This window comes from Trachurus japonicus, chromosome 6 (assembly GCF_045865225.1).
Source record: "Trachurus japonicus isolate A0001 chromosome 6, Traja_1.0".
NCBI classification, from domain to species: domain Eukaryota; kingdom Metazoa; phylum Chordata; class Actinopteri; order Carangiformes; family Carangidae; genus Trachurus; species Trachurus japonicus.
In genome coordinates this window covers 11,415,302-11,425,567 of record NC_140912.1, presented here as the reverse complement: position 1 = coordinate 11,425,567, position 10,266 = coordinate 11,415,302, and the positions used below count along the sequence as shown (strand labels likewise).

At 40.1% G+C, this 10,266-nt stretch overlaps 1 pseudogene; it reads left to right on the top strand.

Annotated features, from left to right (window-relative positions):
- Positions 1–767: 767 nt before the first annotated feature.
- Positions 768–2,071, top strand: LOC146985630 (uncharacterized; annotated as a pseudogene).
- Positions 2,072–10,266: the final 8,195 nt, after the last annotated feature.

Below are 10,266 nucleotides of genomic sequence, written 5' to 3'. Positions count from 1 at the left end.
GTTACAACGTGTATATTTGTGTAGTCTCATTGTCATAAGATTATGGGTTACGATGTGCGTTTATGTCGCGGTGCCGCAGAGACAGGATCTGGGACACCGAAATGAGAGCTGGGACACCGGGTAAGAGGCTCTGATCATACAAGGTTGGTTTTCAGCCAAAGGCGCTTATGTGGAAGGCAGAGAGCCTCCATTCTCCCTGGAACAAGTCATTTATTTAACCATCACAATTACTCCGAAGCTGTTTAAATAAGGTGAAAATGTAGCCTAGCTAAGGTTAAAATCCTGCATTGTTCCTCTTTAATGCACATTTGTGGGAACATGAAATTGGGAGGTAGTTGCTCTATTTCCAATCTACATTAAATTATGGTGTGAACCTTCCTGGCAAATAATATGAAACATGTTTATGTATTTTTAAAAAAGTTCTTTACAACGACAAAGTGAAATTTAGCAATGTGTTAAACTCTAACATCACTCTGACACATGCTTGGATTAAAATTTATAAATGTTTACATGATGTTGTCATGTTAAAGGCCCAGATTATAATTTTACTTACGTAACATACCCCTTCCATACTCTCACATAGTGATGAGATGAATCTCCCAAACACATCAACTGCTAAGAGACTAGGCCCTCTCTAACCTCTTTCTTGCAAACTGTTGATGGTAAATGGGTCATTTTAAATGCACGCTACAGATTTACTATAATCATATTGTGTATCCTTATAGGTATTTATGCTGATGTTCTGACCTTTGTTCTCTCTTTAGAAAATGGAGCCAGAGAACTCACTTGAGGTTGTGGACAGTCTGTCACAATCCATTGTCCCAGTCTCTCCTCTTCCTTCTCCTCCCACACTGAGAGATGGTGAGTGTTACCATGTCTTCATCAGCTACAGCAGCACTGACCACCAGTGGACTCACTGCATCATCAACCAGTCTGCTACCATGATCGGGACTTCACTCCTGGGCGCACCGTGTTGGAGAACATGTCTGACTGCATCCAGGAGAGCCAGAAGGTGCTGCTGGTTCTCAGCCCAGAGTTTGTGAGGAGCCGCTGGTGTCTCCTGGAGGCCAACATGTCTCTGTTCAGAGACTGCCTGCAGAGGAAACCCATCGTCCCAGTGCTGCTGCAGCCAGGAGTCTCAGTTCCTCTCCACCTCTGCCACCTCACCTACCTGGAGGCCAGTGACCCCGACTTTCTGAAGAAGCTACTCAAGGTGCTCTGCACCCCCAACCAGCAGCTTCAAGGCTCCACTGTGATGCCCTTCCAGCCTCCCTCTATCTACAATGGGAAGGCCCTGCAGCCGCTGACTGCTGTCAATGATGAGGGACTGAATAAATGGGATTGTGGTCATTTCAGTGACATGGAGGTTCCAGACCAACTGCGTCTGATCATTGAGGATCAGGAGAAGTACAGAGAGGCTGTGAGGGTCATCAACAGTGTCCATCAAAATAAAGTGTGGCTCCGCCCCCTCTGGCTTAGAACACTTACTTTATTGGTTGGTTTCTTCACCTTTTTTGGCTTGTCATTTTATTTTGGAGGTAGGCTATTTGCATTTACATTATCTCTTACGAAGAATGCAGATATTTTTAAACTATTGGTGCTCACTACATTTTGTGTCGCTTGTGTTGCGTTTGCCTTTGTTATTGGCTTTTCATTATGTCAGATAGATGAACGGTAGTACATTTTGAGGGAGCTGCAGAAAGCTGTAGGTCAGGCAAATATGATCCTTTTGGAGGAGAAAGTGTTAATGGGCTGTATGTCCAAGTCCAAACTCTATCTTGTGTATGTTTCCCTCGATGGGTGCAAACGTGAGTTTGCAGAGACGTTTTCTGAGCATGATGGTACACAGGACATGTTTCAGAGAGCAATGCTGTACTTCTCATCAGGTTATGTTGGCTGCCTTTCCAAAAAACACTTTCCTTTTTCTCTGCACAGCTCCACTGGTCACGTGGAGGGAGGGGTGTGTTTCTGTCAGTATGTCTCCCAGCAGCTGAGCAGGGGAGAATGGGAATAGGGAACTAAAATGTTTATCCAATATGTGTATGTCAGGTGAATAATCAGTCTAAGAAGAGCATATAACTTTTATTTTATTCATTTTATTTGGCAGACCAACGTTTATTGTCTTGACAAACATACAGTACGAATCCTTTAACAATAAGTTTCTCTTAGTCTCCCAGATATGTGATGGGCCCAACAGTAGCGATTAGTTCTTGGCACAAACACTTGGTTAGGTTTTGGAATACATGAGCAAGGAATTTGGGTTAAAATAAGTGGTTGTTATAGTAATACTGATGTGATCAGCCTTGTTGAATACTTGTGGATAAAAGGAACAACTTCATTTGTATTTTGTGATGGATATTAAACACCCCTAATGCATATCTCTTTTTCTGTCCTGTTTTTTCTTTTTGCTTCATGTTAACCTTCCTCTTGTGTTCGGGTCACCAGTGACCCGTTTTCAGGTTTTAAATACAAAAAGGTACCAAATAAATTAGTTTATTGCATCAATGCTTTTTGACGTTGTCTGGAACCTCTATTTAAACAAAAAATAAAAGAAAAAAGAAATGTTTTCACAAAATTCTAAAATTCTCTGGTTAAAATTATGACATTTGTAGTGTTAGCGTTGGTTTTGACCCGGTTATAACGATAAGAACAATAATGAGAGTTAAAGCTGATTTAGAGGTAAATTCATGCAAAACTGTTGATGCGTGTTGCGTTTAGGGACAGTTTTTGCCAAAATGTTGAACTATCCCTTTAAGACTTGGGTCAAAACTGACCCTAACACCATAGATGGTAGCAGAAAGCTGACAAGAGGAAGGTTAAATTGAAGCCACAGCAAACATTTTAAAACCAATATTTTCATGGATAAGGAAGTCTAACAATGAAACCAAGAGAAGAAGAAAAAATGGATGAAAAAAATGTTTTTAGTGTATTTTACAGCTGATTTAAAACACTGGTAACATAAACGATGGTGGCAGAAAGCTACAGTAACACGACAAAAGTTAAGCTTTCAAGTTGGGGGAGAGTTAGAGGTTATGACTTACATGGCCACAGACTGCTGTACAGCTCATTCTTGCCATTTATGTGGCCTATCAGGTAATCAGGTGAGCTTGGGTGCCCAAATCTGACACAAACATTTACTTGGACTGTAAGTTCAAGTTCACCTTTATTTGTATAGCACGTTTAAAAGACCTGTCACGGTCAGCCAAAGTGCTTTACAGCGCAGAAGTAAAAAGACAAAAAATACATAACAATTCACACACGCATATCAATATACATACAGAAATATACAAATGCTATGTACATGTATAAATATGTACACATAACCATGGCGAGAACACAACAATTCAATCATGATCCGAAAGCCAGGGAAAAAAGATAAGTCTTTAAGGCGGACTTGAACCTCTCCACTGATCCTGCAAGTCTAATATGTAGTGGCAGGTTGTTCCAGAGCTTGGGGGCAGCTACTGAGAAGGCTCGGTCACCTTTGGTTTTTAATTTTGTTCGAGGTATATCCAGCAACGGTTCTCCAGATGAACGCAGAGCTCTAGCTGGATATCGGACTTGTATGAGTTCTTTAAGATATAGTGGGGCCAGACCAGTTAAAATTTTAAAAACAATTAATAACACTTTAAAGTCAATTCTAAAACGGATGGGAAGCCAGTGGAGGGAAGCCAGAACAGGGGTGATGTGTTTACTTTTTTTGGTACCAGTCAAAAGGCGAGCAGCGGCATTCTGTACCAGCTGCAGGCGTAGGATGAGCTCATTAGTTTTTGGTGGTCAGAGGTCGATGATGAAGGTCATCTTAAGATACAAGCCAGAGCTCAGGTTGTCCTTCCTGCAAGTACAAATGAGTTCACATCTGCCACTGTGCCTCACACATTAATGTTCCTAAGGAGTTCAAAGTCAGCCATAGGCTCCGCTCCATCCATCAATTAATTTCCTCCAGACCATTCACAAGCAAATAGCTATTCCTGCATTGCTACCTCAACTTTTAATTTAGATTTAAAACAACCAGAGCTAGGAAACAGATAAGTTGAGTTGTAGAACCCGATAATGTAATAAATCCCCGATAATGTAATAACCCCAATAATGTAATAAAAAATTTAACTTGAGTGGATTGAAAATGTAATAAAACCTGATAATGTAATAACTTCCCAATAATGTAATACACTCTTAACCAATAATGTCATAAAGTATTACATTAACAGGAGGTTATTACATTATCAGGTTAGCCTTCCATTTCAAGGGACCTGATAATGTAATAATACTCCAATAATGTAATAATTTAACAGGAGATCACCCATTACTTGGTTTCAAGTGGTGTGTTCAAGGTTATATTTCTGTGTAAGCAACACAAGCTCCAGAGCGCCACCAACAGGTCAAAGTTGGACATGCATACATTATTGGGAAATGCACTTTATTACATTATTGGGAAGTTATTACATTATCAGGTTTTATTACATTTTCAATCCACTCAAGTGAAAATTTTTATTACATTATTATGACAATAATAGTAATATAGCTGCAAGCAGCAATTAAGGGGTCAAGCAACAATAGGCCAGAGTAGCCATGGCAACAAGATAGAATTACGTCAGCACTTTAAACAAGTTTCACATGTGAAAATGGATAATGTGATCTTAACAACTTTCAAAATGGCAGCAAAATTCTGCTGTTTTCGTTTATAAACTGTATGTGGAGGTCTGACAGTATAAGCAGCCATTTAAAGTATAATAAGTATAAAAAGTAAATACGTTTAAAATCCACACATGTGAAGAGAAGACAGTTTAAACACAGCGCCCCCCAAGGTCAAAGGTCACACTTTTTTGTGGTATCCCCAGGATGATGTCATGAATCTATGGACCATGTTTGAGAAGAATTTGTTTGACACATTTGTTCAGCTTGGTCTGAAGATCACATGCTAAGTTTCATTAAGATTGGACAGAATATGTGTCCCCCTAGAGGTCAAAGGTCACCAGATGTTTTGGGTGTCCCCGGGATAATGTCATGAGTCTATATACCAAGTTTTGTTGAGATATGTTAAAGGGTTGCTGAGAAATGGGCTTACTACTTCCTGTTTGGCGACCATGTCAAGTTTGATTGGCTGTCACGGCTAAGTGCCTTTGAATTTGAAGAAGATGCTGAATGCATTTGTGTGTCATGGTCTGAATATCATCTGGGCGAAGTTTCAAGAAGATTAGACAAAATTTGTGACAAGAGAGGCCTTTTAAAGGTTTTTGATCAAATCAAAGATGGTGGAAATCCAATATGGCGGGAAAAGACATTGAGGATGTGTTTACCTCGGCTTGGCCTGAGGGCTCCAGTGATACCAGGGTTCCTACAGCTTAAGCCAAGTTAAATTTAAGACTTTTTAAGATGTTTTTAATGCCACTTGAAATTAAATTTAAGACCAGCTTCACAATAAACAGAAATGCAACCCCCCCCCCCCCCCCCCCAAAGAAAAAAAAAACAAACAAATGTCACCACATCTATTAGGCTACTTAGGGTTAGGGACAGTTGTACACACTTTCCTATGTGGTCCAAGGTAAAGTGACTGCTACATGAATGAATGGGGTGTAGCTGTGTAGTTGTGGAGAGGAGATGATAAACAAAGGACACGTTTGCTCTGTTTCCATCCGAAGTGATTCGAATTACTGGGAAATGCGCATTAAAAGAAATTTGAATCCTGGTTAAACTTTGGTGAAAACTACAAACTCGCGCAGGTTGGCATGTCCCCCCTCCTATAATAACCTCGTCCACGTTGTTTATTGGTGGTCTGATGTGGGGTGGATAGCACTTTGAACCCTGTCCATGTGCCCATGTGTGTGTAAGTGCGTGTGTGTGCGCCAGCAGTGTGCGAGAGAGAGTCGTGACCACCGTTTTTAAATGATGATTAATACTTTTTCATACTACTACTTTTTCACTGCACTTTATTTAATGGAGAGGGAACAATACCTGATGTTCTCAGCTGTAAACGGTAGCAAAATATAACCGAATGTGGCAAGGTGAAGAGGGCCCGAGCGGGGATTGAACCCACACCTCCCGGGTAATAGTCATGCGCGCTTGCCAGTCACCCAAAGGGACATCCCCTTGGCCAAGTAGCCAGGGCACATGATCAATTGGAGGCATAGTGACAGGAACCTCAACTGTCACATCTCTCCCCCTCTTTTCACAAGCACGTCCTCGTGCTTCCGCGCAGGCTGCCACACATTAGGAATCCATGGACCCACCCCTAGTGCTACATGGATCCTGCCAACAACGCCAGAATGTGGCAAGGTGAAGAGGGCCCGGGCGGGGATTGAACCCACACCTCCCGGGTAAGAGTCATGCGCGCTTGCCAGTCACCCAAAGGGACATCCCCTTGGCCAAGTAGCCAGGGCACATGATCAATTGGAGGCATAGTGACAGGACCACCACTGTCACACATAGAAGGCTGAAAACCACAGACCATTTGTCCTAAAGGTCAAGCATGTGGTAGCTTTCTTTCATACCTAATTGGTCTTAATTATAAGAATAAAAAGTCCAAGTCTACTTTATATAATTGTGGGTCATTTTTTTTTATACAATAAAATGAACATTTAAGTGTGACAAATCTGCAAGAAAGTAAGAAATCTGGAAGGGAGCAAATACTTTTTCAGAGCACTTTATATGGAGAGCGAACAATACCTGATGTTCTCAGCTGTAATTGGTAGGCTAAATATAATCAAAAGGCTGAAAACCACAGGACATTTCTCCTTTCATATCTAATGGGTCTATAATTATGAGAATAAAAAGTCTCAGTCTACTTTATATAATTGTGGGTCATAAGGGGTCCAAAGTGCTGCATAGTTTTTTGTCAATAATGTGAACATTTTCCATGTTCACATACCCCCACCCCCCGGACCTCCTCACCAATTAAAAAACCTGTCTACAGCCCTGCTGAGGAGGAACTATGTAGTGAACTCAGCTGTGATGGAAAAGCACCTGAACCGAGTCGAGCTGTAACTGTGTAGTGGAAAGGGGTGCAGGTAACTGGTAATGGAAACCCTGCTTTACATTGTTTTAACATATAAAATAAAAGAAAACATTATTCTGAAGGTGTGGGGGCTTTTATTTTGCTGTGCATCACAATCAATTACATGTAGTGGAAACCCTGATGTTGTTGCTTTGTGAGTGAACTGCAAACACGGGAGCTGTTGGGGTGAAAGTGCGCTACATCACACTTAATTTTAACATAACTGTTTCCATCCCTTTCAAATCTACCAAAACCTGGCTCTAGCGAGCATATTTTAGTTTGAATCAGGGGATTTTAGTTTGAATTATGGCGTTTCCATCATAACATGTGTGTCTGCCCCGACTCCGAAGCAGCGGCGGCATTAATGACGCATTGATCGAAGAAGCTCCGATAAAATACGCTGAGCCATGAGCGCTGTGTATCTCACTTGGTAGAGCACGCCCGCTACAGCGACCCTGGGTTGGATTGTGTCTCTTTCCAGCTGTCCTTTAAAAATAAATGCATAAAAAGTCCGGAGAAAAAAAACCCCACTGACTTGGAAGCTGGTGGCGGTGAGAAATTTAGCAGTGACGGCCGCCACTAACTTCTCTATGTCGGAATGTTATCAATTATTTTAAGATTTGAGCCTAATTATAATCATAAAACCCCAAATAGACGTTAACATTTTTAAGACCTTTGAATTATTGATTTAAGACATTTTAATGCCAATTATGGCCTTGTTTTTAGATTAATGAATTCAATGCCTTTTAAGACTTTTTAAGGATCCGTAAGAACCCTGGATACATCGTTTGTGAAAAACGGATGAGCGGGTCACAGTTAACCATTCATGCATGTCCAACTTTGACCTGTTGGTGGTGTTCTGGAGCTTATGTTGCTTACACAGAAATATAACCTTGAACACACCACTTGAAACCAAGTAATGGGTGATCTCCTGTTAAATTATTACATTATTGAAGTATTATTACATTATCAGGTCCCTTGAAATGGAAGGCTAACCTGATAATGTAATAACCCGTTAATGTAATACTTTATTACATTATTGGTTAAGAGTGTATTACATTATTGGAAAATGCACTTTATTACATTATTGGGATGTTATTACATTATCAGGTTTTATTACATTTTCAATCCACTCAAGTGAAATTTTTTATTGCATTATTGGGGTTATTACATTATCGGGGATTTATTACATTATCGGGTTCTACAAGGGTCTTATAAAGTGTAGAAGAATCTGACTCACCAACTGTGTCTGAAGATAAAGGCCTCAACAAAAGCAGTAACAGTAGCTACTGTCAACTCTGGTTTGAATACATTTATGCTTTTTCACTAATTCTCACGCTCTGCTGTGGATATACTGTATGTGCATAAGTTGGTTAAAGCACAATTAGAGTAAATCTAATCATCAAATGGCATATCAATAAAAGTTCAGCCTCTAAGGTAATTCACATGTTTTTCCTTTTCATTGGTCTTTCTGAACCTAGAATAAAATGGTGTTTAAATTACACACAAAAAGCTTGAAGTCATAGACATGACAAATGTGCTATTCATACACCACACCGTGACATCATGTGGATTTCTTTAAAAACCTCTTGCTACAAATGGACAGACTCTGAAAAGAAACCATCCCCTCAAACTTTAAACTGCTGTCCTCTAAATGTGCTTTCTCCATAGACACACAATGCGGACAGTGGAAAAGGTAAATTTGAATTTCAAAGTTTATCATGATAATAATATTTTAACAGGTCACAACATATTTTTTATGCAATTTAAATTGTTAAACACAGGCACCCAGTTTGTCTCTTTATACTGTTTACTTAATGGGTGAGGAAGAGGAATTAATGGAATCTTTGACGGGAGGAGATGACAGGGGTGGGATGATGATAACAAGAGGGAAACTCAGAAAAGAGAAAATACTAGAATAATTATTATACAACACAATATATATCAGTTATTCCTTTTTTGCATAAGCATTTATTTGCACTATACAGAAGATGGCTGTGTTCTGATTTTTCGAAATTTACAAGTTTGACGTGATAATACATCATTCCCAGAGTGGTTGAGTGTGTGCTATTCATTAAACAGTGGCACAGGCACCATAAATCTGAATAGTTATGTAATTTCTCAACATAAACCTGCTCAGAGGCTTAAAACAAACCGAGCTGTAAGGTTTCCTTATCTGTTGCTCTTTTGACCAGAATGTTGTTGACCTTTCCCACTGATGCTGCCTTATCAGAAACAAAGACTCGTCTGAGATGCGAGCGCTGCCATGTAGCACAGAAGAAGGATCAATATTTGCAGTCCTTTACGACGGTCAGTAACGGGATTCAGGATATGAAACAGAGACATGACACTGTTGCCTGAGGGCCATGTAGCAACAAATCCTAACAAGCAGTAAGAAAAAAAAAGAAAAAGACACTGCTGAGATTATCATCCAGTCCAGTATTGCACGTCAGCAGGGTGATGCCTGGGTCACACTGTACACATTAAATTCTCAATGTGGCTGATGTGATGCGGAAATGTGCTCCCACCGCTGTAGTTCAATTAAAACTGAATTAGGATGGATAAAGTGTACATGCTGCAGGTAAATAAGAATAAATGAATAAGTAGTCTCACTGTCATGTAATCATCAACTGTGGTGAAATTGTGGTGTGGTGGGATAATTACTGACGGAAGCAGCAGCTATAACATGGACAGTCTCACTAACTGCCAACAATGGCTTTCATGCTGATTTAGCTCTGTTACCTCCACTCAGGTCACATCTAATAAAGCTTTTCCTCCTTATCATATACTGCATAATATGTTGTCCATCCATGTTAACAGATTTGCCAAGGCGAATCATTCCCTCAGCTTTTTCTGTATTCAAATCACAGCAGCACAAATGGCTCATGTGCAATGAGCCCTGGGTGATGAAAATTACATAGTATTTTTTTTTTTCTTTTTTAATTTAGCTCTCGAAAACATCCCCACTAGCTACTGTTATACTATGACATGGTTTGAATTTCAACATAGTTAATTAAAACATTCCTCTGCCACAAGGTTTAGTATGGAAAGATGAGAGAAAAAACAGCAGATGGGAAATGACTTGTTGAACCAATGAAATGATTGACACGAGGCAAATTACTTGGTTTGTTGATTTTCTTTTTAGTATCAAATATTCACTACATGTGGACGAGGTAAGTGGCTTGTGAAATGCTGTGGTTTCCTCCTCCACAGAGCGCAGTGGCTGCAGTCAAACCTGATCCTTTACGGGGCGCTGTTTAGCTCACTGGTTGAGC